Here is a 12,236-nt window from a genome sequence, read left to right as displayed (position 1 = left end):
TGTTGATTCTGCAGAATACCGAGAATTAACTAAATCAAATGCTCACACAAAAATTTGAAAATTAAAAATATTATTGAAATTGAATACAAGAGGGAGCTATTTATATTAATAGTAATTATCCTAAATGATGAAGTAAAAGAAAAAAAAAACTCTAAATTGCAAAGGAAATAAAATTCTAAATTGAAAAGGAAATTAAAAATAATAAGGAAACTAATCCTAATATAATATAGATTACTAATCTGCATCGATTCCTAATCTGCATCACTTTGACTTGGTCAGTCGTCGTCCAGATAACATATTTTTCAATCTGGTCACTGTCATTCTAGCTAGCCAAAAATACAAAATGACACTGAAAATTAATTCTTTAGAAAATGAAAGGATACCATAATCACCCATATCTAATTTATGTGAAATTCTTCAAACTTTTAGGCAATATTAGAAAATGAAATGATGCCATAGCCACACACGTCTAATTTATGTGAAATTCTTCAAACTTATAGGCAATCTTGTTATACAGTAATCTGAGAAGTTATGATATACAAAAAAAAAATTAAATTAAATGAAGCAAAAATTAATAGTGGGTTAATTTTGGGCTTCCCCCTTGTGAAGTAATAATTTTCAAACTATCCCCTTACTCTTGAAAATATTAAGTTACCCCAAAGCTTGTTATCTTTAACAATTGACCGTCGTTAACTCATGAAAGTATGAAAGTGCAATTATCCTAATAAAATATTCTTGTAACGACATTGTGAGACTCAATAAAAAAAGTTGATGCATGACTAATCATTGAAAATGAAAAAAAAACTAACGATTAAATATTAATATGTAAACAGTGAAGAATAAATTAAAAAATAAACTTGTAGAAAATACTTAATGAGTCTAAATAAATTGATAATTTCCCTGAATTAGACATGTTAGTTAATCAAATTACAAGTCATCACATCATATGCAAATTACGATAACGCCATAAAAATCAAATTTCAAAATTTTTGGGCCCATGTGTAATCGTGCCATGCTATTCAAAATTTTGTCACATCATTGTCTCATGATTGTAAGACCCCAGTACACACACTACCAACTCCAAGGTATTTAAAATCCAACCATTTCTTGGAAAGCTCTAACAAACCAGTAACAATGCCATCCTCAAGAGGAAGCTCCAATAACTTTTTTAATAAAGTTGAGGAAGAGAAATTGCAAGTGAATGGCAAGGTCATGAAGTTAAGAAACAAATCATGTGGTGAACAAGCAACAATTAAAGTTTCTGAATCTACTGCAAATCCTAGGAGGCTTGAATATAAATATGAGAAATCGAGATGCGACTACTTCAGGTGGTGGGAACCATTTGGCTTTGAGTACAAAGTTATTGTAAGAGAGTAGATTACGTAGCAAGATGAAGAAGAGAATTATACTTCCCATCATGAAAATAAGAAGTTGACAATAATGGCCACCAAGCTTGTAGCAAAATCAGACAAGATGAAGAGTTTGTTGTATATCATCATCAAAATAAGAAGTTGATAACAAGGTACCTTGGGTACCCCCATTGCCGACCACATATTACAAACACTGAAGAATTAAAAAAAACAAATGAAATAAATAAAAGGAGGTAAAATGCTATGCCTTTGCTAGCAGTATTTCCTCAACATGGCAACATTCCACGAGTGCTTCGATATCATTTTGTCCATGTGAAGTAGCTTGTAGGCTCTAGATCGGACTGGCCTATCCATGTGCTAGGGTTCCTCGAATTGTTCTTCTTCTACCATAGGTGTTACTGTTGGTTAATTTGTATAAGCAATTATTACCAATGCCAATGTGCAAGTATACACAACAAGTAACAAAGTGATAAGTATTTAAGATCGTCTCCACAGGGATTGATGTTACTTGAAATGCTAAAGCAATCACAATAGTGCAAAATCAACTTAAGACCGAAACAAATAATTGTTAAGCAATTCCTATCATAATTAATGACTGCAAGAGATTTAAATAAAATAATACTGTAATGAAATACTAGATTAAATGTGTCTAAGATTCAATTGAGATTATAGTAGTTGAATGATCAAACTCTCCTAATGGGGTGACTGTTGTCTATCAATTTAGCACCAGTTGTTACAATAAGTGCTACAGCACTGGACAGAATAAATCTGCATCCGCAGCTATCGCATGTTGGAAGTCTCATACCTGTAAATCTATTAACAATGACCAGTTGCTAATATACTTATGGTACGACATTATAACTTTTAATCTCTCCACCCTACAAGGTGAACACCTATGTCTAGTGTGTCACAAATCCTGACTTCAAGTATTGCCCTTATGGGATTCAAGATAACTTAATCGAGGAAATTCAACTTAAGATCAAGTAGTACTCTAGTAATATCCGCTAAGACATGCCCTTTTGCTGCTCTATCTTAACTGAAACTATTAAATGAGTGGTCAACCGAAATAACAGTTATATTCATAAAAGAACTGCTAGAGTAAAATGCTACAGCAATAGCATAACAACATATAAGAACAGTCAAGAACCCATTGGATTATTTGTCACTCAACTATAAGTAAATTTAGTTCATATTCTGAAAGAGAAAAATAAACATAAATATATTAATCTCTGAATACATCAAAACAATTAAAGGAAGAAGATAAATATAAGTGAGCACGGTGAAAGACAATTCCCAAGTAATTCTAATCGATTCTCCAATGTTGCCTTCAATTCTAGTCTTTTTCTTCATTCCTTTTAATTATTCTAATGATAAGTCCTTCGCCGCCTCTCTATGTGGTGCATGCCTCCTTTTTATATTGCAAATTAGGGTAAACAAAAGCCCATTAGCGTGCATGCGTTAAATTAGGAAACATGCACCGACCCGCGCCTAAGTTTTTTCCCGCATTGCTCTCAGATTGCTACAGCACATGTTGCTCTAACATCCTCAACAGCACTGCATTATTCCCAATTGTGCTTTTCTTCTTTTGTGGCCATCTTCTTTCCTCCTCTTGCTTATCTACTGTTTGAACACCCCCTCATGAATTAAGACTTTCTGAGAACCTACAATTATGCACCTGTTTTTAGCACAAAATACTTCAATTCAAACAAAACTTATTAAGACGCAACTAAAATGAATGTTTATGCAAAATGTAATCAAAATGTAATAAAAAAACCTTATTTGTTCTCTAAATGATCTTGATTCAAGTCTATAATTGATGTAATAACTCTTATTTCCTAGAGTTATCACACCCCCAAACTTAAATCATTGCTTGCCCTCAAGTAATGACACATACTAATATTTCTCGCAAACAAACATGCACACAACTTTAGCTCTTTTATCAAATTTGCAAGGATTCTTCCACCTTCAGATCACAATCCCAATCATACAAAATGCCCATAGTAAACCAGTTCTAGACTTAAGCTTCTTTCTATTCATAGTGTGTGTGTGCTTCCTTTGATTGAATTCCAGATATGTTGTAACATTACCAAAGGATTTTATAACTTTCAGTAGTGATATACTTCATTCATAAATGGGGTAGTATAAATTTTACATACTCAAACTGTGATTGTTTTAACATTGATAAATTGGGAAATACTCAACCTCCTCACTGTAACATTTATCTTTCATGTGAATGTCAATCACTTGTAATGATGACACCCAATTACTCAAACCATGCCCAGATCAGAGTTGTTGCAGCAATATCTGTGGTATAATATTATCTAGAGGTATCTTTTACTCAAGGCTGAACATGGGGCTCATGAACAGACCTGGCTACTTAATGCCTTAGACAGAGGACTTATATATATATATATATATATATATATATATATCGTCATTTGCTACAACATTGCTCATAACTCTCGCCACCTTTTACACAATTCTGCATATGGGGTACATACTCAGATCTGGTTACTCAGCAACTTTAGCCATTGGAGCAGAGTTTTATTTTATAAATATCACAGTCAATCAACTTGCTTCTCCCTTTGAGATATTTTCTATTCTTCTGGCTCTACTCTAGCAGTCTCATACAACTCAACCAAAGTCTAAGTGTTGGGACAAAATTTCACTTCTATCTATAACTATCTCTACTGGGCATTCTCATAAATATTGAATAACACTCAATTTATCTTCTTTAGGTTTTCAAATCCATACATAAATAACATATAACAGAGCTTCACACAGCACAAACATAGACACATACATAAACACATGAATTCGGAAACAACCCCCCCAAACTTGAGAGATCTTGTGTCCTCACAAGCATACATAACAAATGCATACAAATTGACAAGGATATGGAAGACCTTAGAAAATACCACACAAATTGACAAACATAATTTTTTTTTAATAGTCATTTACTAGTAAATAAAGAGTACTCCCCTGTGGTGGGGACTGCAGCACATGACGGGATGTTATCAACGCTTCTTGGATGCACTGCGCATCTTGTCCTTTGGTGAAGCTTGTGGGGAAGTAGCTAGCAATGTCTTTGCCTTTTTCGGTGTGGGGCTGGTGAGAGGAGTTATGGTTGGGGTTGTTGTAGCATTACCTTTAGACATACTGCCTTTGTGTTTGCTGGATTGTCTCGGACTGGTGCGAATAAACTGGCTAGGAGTTTGCTGTGAAGGAATTGGAGTTGATGCATCAGCTGCCAGGCCCTCAACTGTGATGGCCGCAATGACTGCAAGTAGTTACTTGGCTTGCTCATGTGTAGGCATAGCTCTAGCTGCTGCAGCAGCCAACTCAGCATCGACTTGCTCCATTTCATCTTTAGAGGCTAGAGGTGTTGCCATTTTTGCTTTACCCTTGTCTTTTCTCTTGCCCGTAATGACTGGAATAGACGTCTCCTCTTCAAGGTCTTTCTCCTCCTCTTCTTGAATAATGTGCTTTTTTTTTGTTTTGGGCTGGGTTGGGATGGTTGGTTCCTCACGTTCTTTCTCCGAATTGTACTCTGCCTCTGTGGGTGAGCTATCAGTCTCAGACTTGTCACCTTCTTCCTCAGGTGGGTCAGATGGTTCAGCATCTTCTGATTCTACCTCGGCTTGTGGTTCAGCTGTAGCTTCATCTGCTGGTTCATCTGTGGCAGTGGCTTCTACTGGAGCATCTGTGGTGTTGGTGTCAAAATTGCACTGCTGAAGCAGTGAATCAGGGAAGTTTCGGTGAGTGCGTTTCATGTACAGAGCAAATTGGTGTAGTTGGTTGTCCAAGTGTTGTAGATAACTCCAAAACTGATTATTTTCCCTCTGCTGAGCTTCCACACATTGAGTTATACTCGCGTTGAGTGCCTGGATGGTCTGTTCCAAGCCAATAGCTCGTCTTACTCATGTTACAGCAGTTGGTTCAGTGGTTGTTCCAGTACTCTCACCAGCAACTCTCTTAATGGTACGAGCTGTAAAGGCACCATCATTCCTGACATGGTCATCTCTAGCATTAAGACGAACACTAAAAATGACACAAATGCTGGTGATGAGTGAAGGAAATAACAAGGCAGCAGTTCGGTGAGTCTTGACTGCACAATCCCGGATTTCTTTTGCGATAATGCTACCCACATCTATGGGAAGCCCTCGAACAATGATATATAACAAGACCAACCTCTCTTGTGAAACCGTAGTAGTGTGAGTGGTGGGCATAAGCCTAGATTTCAGAAATTTTACCCACACCTTAGCAATGGGCTTCAAATCTATCCTATTAACTACACGCCCTTCCTCATTAGCCCATGATGCCCCTTCTATTGTGAGAGTTGTGAAAATGGTATTCTACTTTTTCGGGGTCAATTTCTCACACAATTTGGCATATTCACAATTAATTTCAGCAGGTAAATTATAAAAAGCATTTATAACTCGGGAATCTAAGGGAACAACTATGTTTCTTACCTAGATGTTGTGTTGATCAAGGCTTTATCAAATTGGCATAAAATTCTTTGACTATGGGTAGCACAGGATCTCGAGGGTGGTTGCAAAACTCTAACCATCCTCACTTTGCTGCAGCATTATGAAGTGTTTGCACAATTCCAGTGAGTTGTTCTAGAAATTAAAACCTTTTTTCTTCCAGAATCTTACGTCGTTCTATGAATTCCTCATATTTTTCTTCGGCATGATAACTCTGGAAACGTGACGGATCTTTGAGACGGCTGGCTGGTTTCTTATATCTCGGCATTGCTGTAGCAGTCACAAATGTAGGCTTAATGATCCTGAGAGTAGAACGAGAAGAAGAGTTTAAAAAGTATGAGAGTTGTACTTGTGAATGAGATGCGGAATAGTGTCGTAGAGCACTAAGCATAGTGAATCCTTTTTATAGTGGACTTTAATTTAAGATAATTACGGTAACCAAAGATAAATGAGGGAATAAAATATTTTGAAATTAATGTGCATATCCCAAAAATATCGGTTAGTAAAATTAAGGCATTAATTTCAGAGATTTATTCACAATTTCCATCCACATCCATGTCGCCATCTGTCATGATTTATCTCCAATGGTAAGTGATAAGCTCCATCTTTTAATTCACTGTAGCGGTAAAATTTTCTGCTGCAGCATCCATTCGCGTACTCTAGCAATGGTACATACTCCACAATAAAGCTTCTGACACGCGGCACGCCTCTGCACTCTGCACCAAACAACCTCACTTGTCAATATGGAATTCAATTGTCACTTATACTTCGCATAAACTAAAATTAATTTTAAAATTAAAATTAAATAGATCAAATGATAGCAAAAGTAAAGAATGCAATAATTTGAAAAGATAAAATTAAATAGCTAGAATGAAAGAACAAAATTAAATGAAATGGTAAGGAGGGAGAGCTTGTCAACAAAACCAAAGGAGATCACAATTGGTTTAACGTGGTTGTCCCCTCAATGGGCTGCCTCCCATGGAGCGCTTGATTTAAAGTCCTTCAGCCCGACCTTCTTTTATTGTTCAATAGCTGGGTTCTTTAAGGAGTAACGCCTCCTTTGAACATTTTGTTGCTGGATGTATGTAATGCTTAACCCTGTGTCCATTAACTTTGAATTCGTGGCCTGTTTGTTCATCCAGAAGATCCATTGCTCCATGAGGATAAAATTTTAATAGCTTAAACGGGCCAGACCATCGTGACTTGAGCTTTCCCGAAAATAATCTTAGTCTTGTATTGTGGAGCAACACTGATTGACCAGGGTTGAATTGCCTGTGCTGAATATGCTTGTCGTGCTAGTGTTTTGTCCTCTCTTTATAGATTCTTGCATTCTCATATGAAAGTAGCCGTAATTCATCAAGCTCACAAAGTTGGAGCTTCATGTGCTCTGCTGCAGCATGCATATCCCAATTTAATTTTTTCAGTGCCCAGTGTGCTTTATGCTCTAGCTCTAGTGGAAAATGACAAGCCTTTCCATAAACAATTCGGTAAGAGGACATGCCGAGTGGAGTTTTGTATGCTGTCCTGTATGCCCAGAGAGAGTCATGTAAATGTAAAGACCAATCCTTCCTCGTTGGGTTCACCATCTTTTCTAAGATCTTTTTAATTTCTCTGTTGGACACTTCAGCTTGACCATTGGATTGTGGGTGATATGTTGCGGCTACCTTGTGTCTGACTCTATATTTTACCATTGCTGCAGCAAAGACTTTGTTGCAAAAATGTGCTCATTCGTCACTAATAATTGCTCTAGGGGTTCCAAATCTGGAAAAAATATTTTTCTGAAGAAAAGTCACAACTGTTTTAGCATCATTGGTAGGTAATGCTACAGCTTCTACCCATTTGGAGACATAATCCACAGCAACAAGGATGTATAAGTTCCCAAAGGATGGTAAGAAGGGTCCCATAAAATATATTCCCTAGACATCAAAAACCTCCACTTCTAGGATGTTGGTCAATGGCATTTCATGTATTTTAGTTATGTTCCCTATTCTTTGACACCTGTCACAACATTTAACAAATTTATAAGCATCTTTAAAAATAGTAAGCCAGTAATAACCTGATTGCAGAACTTTAGCAGCTGTTCTATGACCACCAAAGTGCCCCCCATATGCTGCAGCATGGCATGACTCTAGTATGTAGTGTTTGTCTCCTTCGGAAGCACATCTTCGTATTACTTGGTCTGAGCATAACTTGTATAAATGTGGATCATCCCACTGATAACTCCTAACATCGTGAAGAAATTTCTTTTTCTCCTAAAATTTCAACTCATGTGGTAGCATTCCACTTACTAAGTAGTTAGCAAAGTCTGCATACCATGGGGGTCCTGACTCCTGCAACATATGTGCTTGCTGTATTGCCAACAGCTGTTCATCAGGAAATGTTTCAGTGATGCCCTTCCTTGTCAATGTACTTGTGTCTGCTTCCAGCCGTGACAAGTGGTCTGCCACTTGATTCTCAGTCTCCTTTCTATCTTTAATTTTCAGATCAAATTCTTGAAGCAATAAGATCCATCTGATTAATCGTGGTTTGGCATCCTTCTTTGAAATTAAGTATTTGATAGCTGCATGGTCTATGTAAACAGTTACTTTAGTACCCACCAAGTAAGCTCTGAATTTGTCAAAAGCAAATACTACCGCTAGCAACTCTTTCTCTATAGTGGTGTAATTGATCTGAATTGGAGTGAAAGCTTTGCTTGCGTAGTATATGGAATGAAAAACCTTATCATTTCTTTGCCCTAATACTACTCCCACAGAATGATCACTAGCATCACACATTAGTTCGAATGGTAAAGTCCAGTCTGGAGATATAACTACTAGAGTAGTGATCAGAGCTTTCTTTAATTCTCCAAATGCTTGAAAGCAATCTTTGCCAAAGTGAAAAAAGTTGTCATGCTCCAGCAATGAGCATAGTGGTTTAGCTACTTTGGAAAAATCCTTAATGAATCTTCTGTAGAATCCAATATGACCCAAAAAACTCCTAATACCCTTTACTGAAGTTGGAAGTGGTAGTTTATCTATGACTTTTATCTTGGCTTTGTCCACCTCAATGTCATTCTTGGATACCTTGTGTCCCAATACTATTCCTTCTTGCACCATGAAGTGGCACTTTTCCCAATTGAGTATTAAGTTGGTCATCTCACATCTTTTAAGAACTTCCTCCAAGTTGTGTAAGCAATCATTGTATGTTTCTCCAAAAACTGAGAAGTCATCCATGAAAACTTCTAAAGTCTGCTCTACCATATCAAACAATATAGACATCATGCATCTCTGAAACGTTGCTGGAGCATTGCATAACCCAAAGGGCATTCTTCTGAAGGTAAATGTTCCATAAGGACAGGTAAATATAGTCTTCTCCTGGTCTTCTGGAGCTATAGCAATCTGGTTGTAGCTATTTTCCAGCAAGTCTGTCCAACATCTGATCTATGAATGGAAGTGGGAAATGGTCTTTCATTGTGGCTTTGTTGAGCTTCCTGTAATCCATACATACTCTTCATCTGGTCACTGTCCTTGTAGGAATAAGTTCATTCTTCTCATTAGCTATGATTGTTATTCCTCCTTTCTTGGGAACACATTGAACTGGGCTCACCCATAAACTGTCTAATATTAGGTATATGATTCCAGCATCCAATCATTTGATGATTTCCTTCTTCACCACTTCTTTCATAATAGGGTTCAACTTTCTCTGGTGCTCCACTGATTTGCTAGAGCAATCTTCTAACAGGATTTTATGCATGCATATTGATGGGTTTATCCCCTTTATATCTGACATGGTCCATCCAATTGCTCTTCTGTATTTTCTAAACAAATCTACTAGGCTCTGTTCTTGACCTGCATCCAAAGTAGAAGAAATGATTACAGGTTGTGTGTTATTTTGACCCAAATAAGCATACTTCAAATGTGAAGGCAATTGTTTTAATTCAAGACTATGAGGTGATTCAATAGATGACAAAGTTGTTTTTACTTCCCTGTCTGAAATATTCAGGTGTTCAATAAATCTGTTGTGCCTGTCAGATTGCTGTTTGTCCATCCAATCTGTCTGAATTGCTGCAACATCTTCCTCTTTGACATCCTCAAAGGTGGTGACTTTGTCAATTTCATTACTACAGCATCTGTCCATTCTGTCTGCTACAATAAAATCCACTACACTTAGAAAACTACAGTCTTCTACTTCATCAGGGTTCCTCATAGCCTCTAGTACATTAAATGTAACTTGCTGATCATTCACTCTCATGGTTAGCTCTCCTTTCTATACATCTATCAGAGTCTTTTCAGTTGCTAGAAAATGTCTTCCAAGTATAATGGGTACCTCTTTATCAACATCAAAGTCCAGTACAATGAAATCCACTAGAAAGATGAATTTGTCAACCTTCACCAGTACATCCTTTATTTTTCCTTCAGGGTATGCATGAGATCTGTCAGCTAATTGCAAAGTGATTGTTGTTGGTCTGCATTCTCCTACTCCAAGCTACTTAAATACAGATAATGGCATCAAATTAATACTAGCTCCCAAGTCACAAAGTGCTCTGCTAGCATATCTAGTTCTTATAGAACAGGGTATTGTAAAACTTCCTGGATCTTTCACTTTGGTAGGAATCTTACTTTGGAGCATATGACTGTTTTCCTGTGTTAAAGCAACAGTTTCAAACTCTCCCAGCCTTCTTTTTCGTGCTAAGATATCTTTTAGAAATTTCACATAATTTGGCATTTGCTCCAAAGCTTCCACAAAAGGTATATTTATGTGCAGTTGCTTAGCACTTCCAGAAATTTACTGAACTGCTTGTCTTGTTTTTGCTTCTGGAACCTTTGTGAGAAAGGTGGTGGATGTCTAAACTGCTGGGTAGCTTCAGGAGATATCAAACTCTGTTCGTATGGTTTGGTACAGGTTGTGACTATTGGTGTTGCAACTTCTTTTTCAGCATGTTCTGGTTGAACTTTCTCTGTAGTTGCTGTAGCTTGGACTATGTAACCAGTATCTTGAAAAGGAGGTTGTTGTAACATGCTTCCATTTTGAGATAATTTTTGTGCTGAATTGAATTCCTTCCCATTTTTTGTTACATCAACTGGGATATCAATATTCTTTCCAAACCTCAAATTAATTACTTTGCAGTGTTCTTTGTTCTCTCTTCTAGGGTCTTCTGTATTGCTACGTAGGCTTCCTTTAGTTCTACTGCTTATTACTGTGGCTAGTTGTACCATTTGGTTTTCCAAGTTTCTCAAGGAGACTGTTTGACTCTGCACAATTGCTTCATTCTTTGCAATATATTCCTTAATCAGTGCTTCCAGCGAAATGATTAGATCCTGACTGATTTGCTTTTGCCCTTGACTTTGCTGATGAAAATCAGGTGGTTGTGTGTTTCTATTTTGTCCATTTAATGCTGGAGCATTTCGATTATGACTGCTCCATGCAAAATTTGGGTGTTGCTTCCAGCTAGGATTGTAAGTATTTGATTATGGGTTATTCTGAGGTTGTCGATTGAAATTACCCACATAGTTTACTGAAGCTGGGTTTCCAGGACAATTATCAAAGTCATGCTCTTCACCACAGTATACACAAGAAAGTTCAACAATTTGCTTTACTGTTGCTGGAGCAGATGTCAAGGCCTTTACCATGTTAGTCAATGAGGTTACTTGTGCTGATAAGGCTGTAATTGCATCAATGTTATGTACCCCTGCTGATCCTCTTGCTGCTGGTTGCCTGGCTGAAGGCCAATGGTAATTATTATTGGCAATTCTTTCCAGAATTTCATAAGCTTCAGTGTAAGATTTGGATAACAGAGCTCCATTTGCTGAAGCATCCACTATTAACCTTGTACTTGGATTCAACCCATTGTAGAAAGTTTCCAATTGAATGCAACAAGGAATACCATGATGAGGACACATTCTGAGCAATTCCTTGAATCTTTCTTAAGCCTTGTACAAACTTTCATCTTCCAGTTGGTGGAAAGAAGTAATCTCCTTCCGCAACTTTGCATTTTTTGTTGGTGGGAAATATTTCATTAGGAATTTATCACCCAATTCATTCCATGTAGTGATGGAATCAGATGGTAACGAATTTAACCATGCTCTTGCTCGATCTCTTAAGGAATAAGGAAAGAGTCTCAGCCTTAAGGCATCTTGTGTTGCTCCAGCGATCTTGAAAGCATCACTTACTTCTAAGAACAATTTAAGATAGAGATGAGGATCTTCATTTGGCAATCCATTGAATTGCCCAACTGTTTGCAACATTTGAAACATCACTCACTTTAACTCAAAATTTACAGCGTCTACTTCAGGTCTGATGATGCCAGGATGTACAACTTGAGGAGTTAGCACAGCATAATCTCTTATAGCTCTGTCTCTGTCATCAGCCATGTAAATAGTATTGTTATTGCCTGGCTGTC

General features: G+C 37.2%; 1 non-coding gene across 1 annotated transcript; it reads left to right on the top strand.

Annotated features, from left to right (window-relative positions):
* Positions 1-11,716: 11,716 nt before the first annotated feature.
* On the top strand, positions 11,717-11,823 carry LOC112497413 (small nucleolar RNA R71). Its single transcript, XR_003064209.1, has one exon. It is a non-coding gene; the product is annotated as a small nucleolar RNA R71 (small nucleolar RNA).
* Positions 11,824-12,236: the final 413 nt, after the last annotated feature.

The sequence above is a fragment of the Citrus sinensis genome, chromosome 2 (genome assembly GCF_022201045.2).
Source record: "Citrus sinensis cultivar Valencia sweet orange chromosome 2, DVS_A1.0, whole genome shotgun sequence".
NCBI lineage: Eukaryota > Viridiplantae > Streptophyta > Magnoliopsida > Sapindales > Rutaceae > Citrus > Citrus sinensis.
This window is presented reverse-complemented; position numbering and strand designations above follow the sequence as displayed.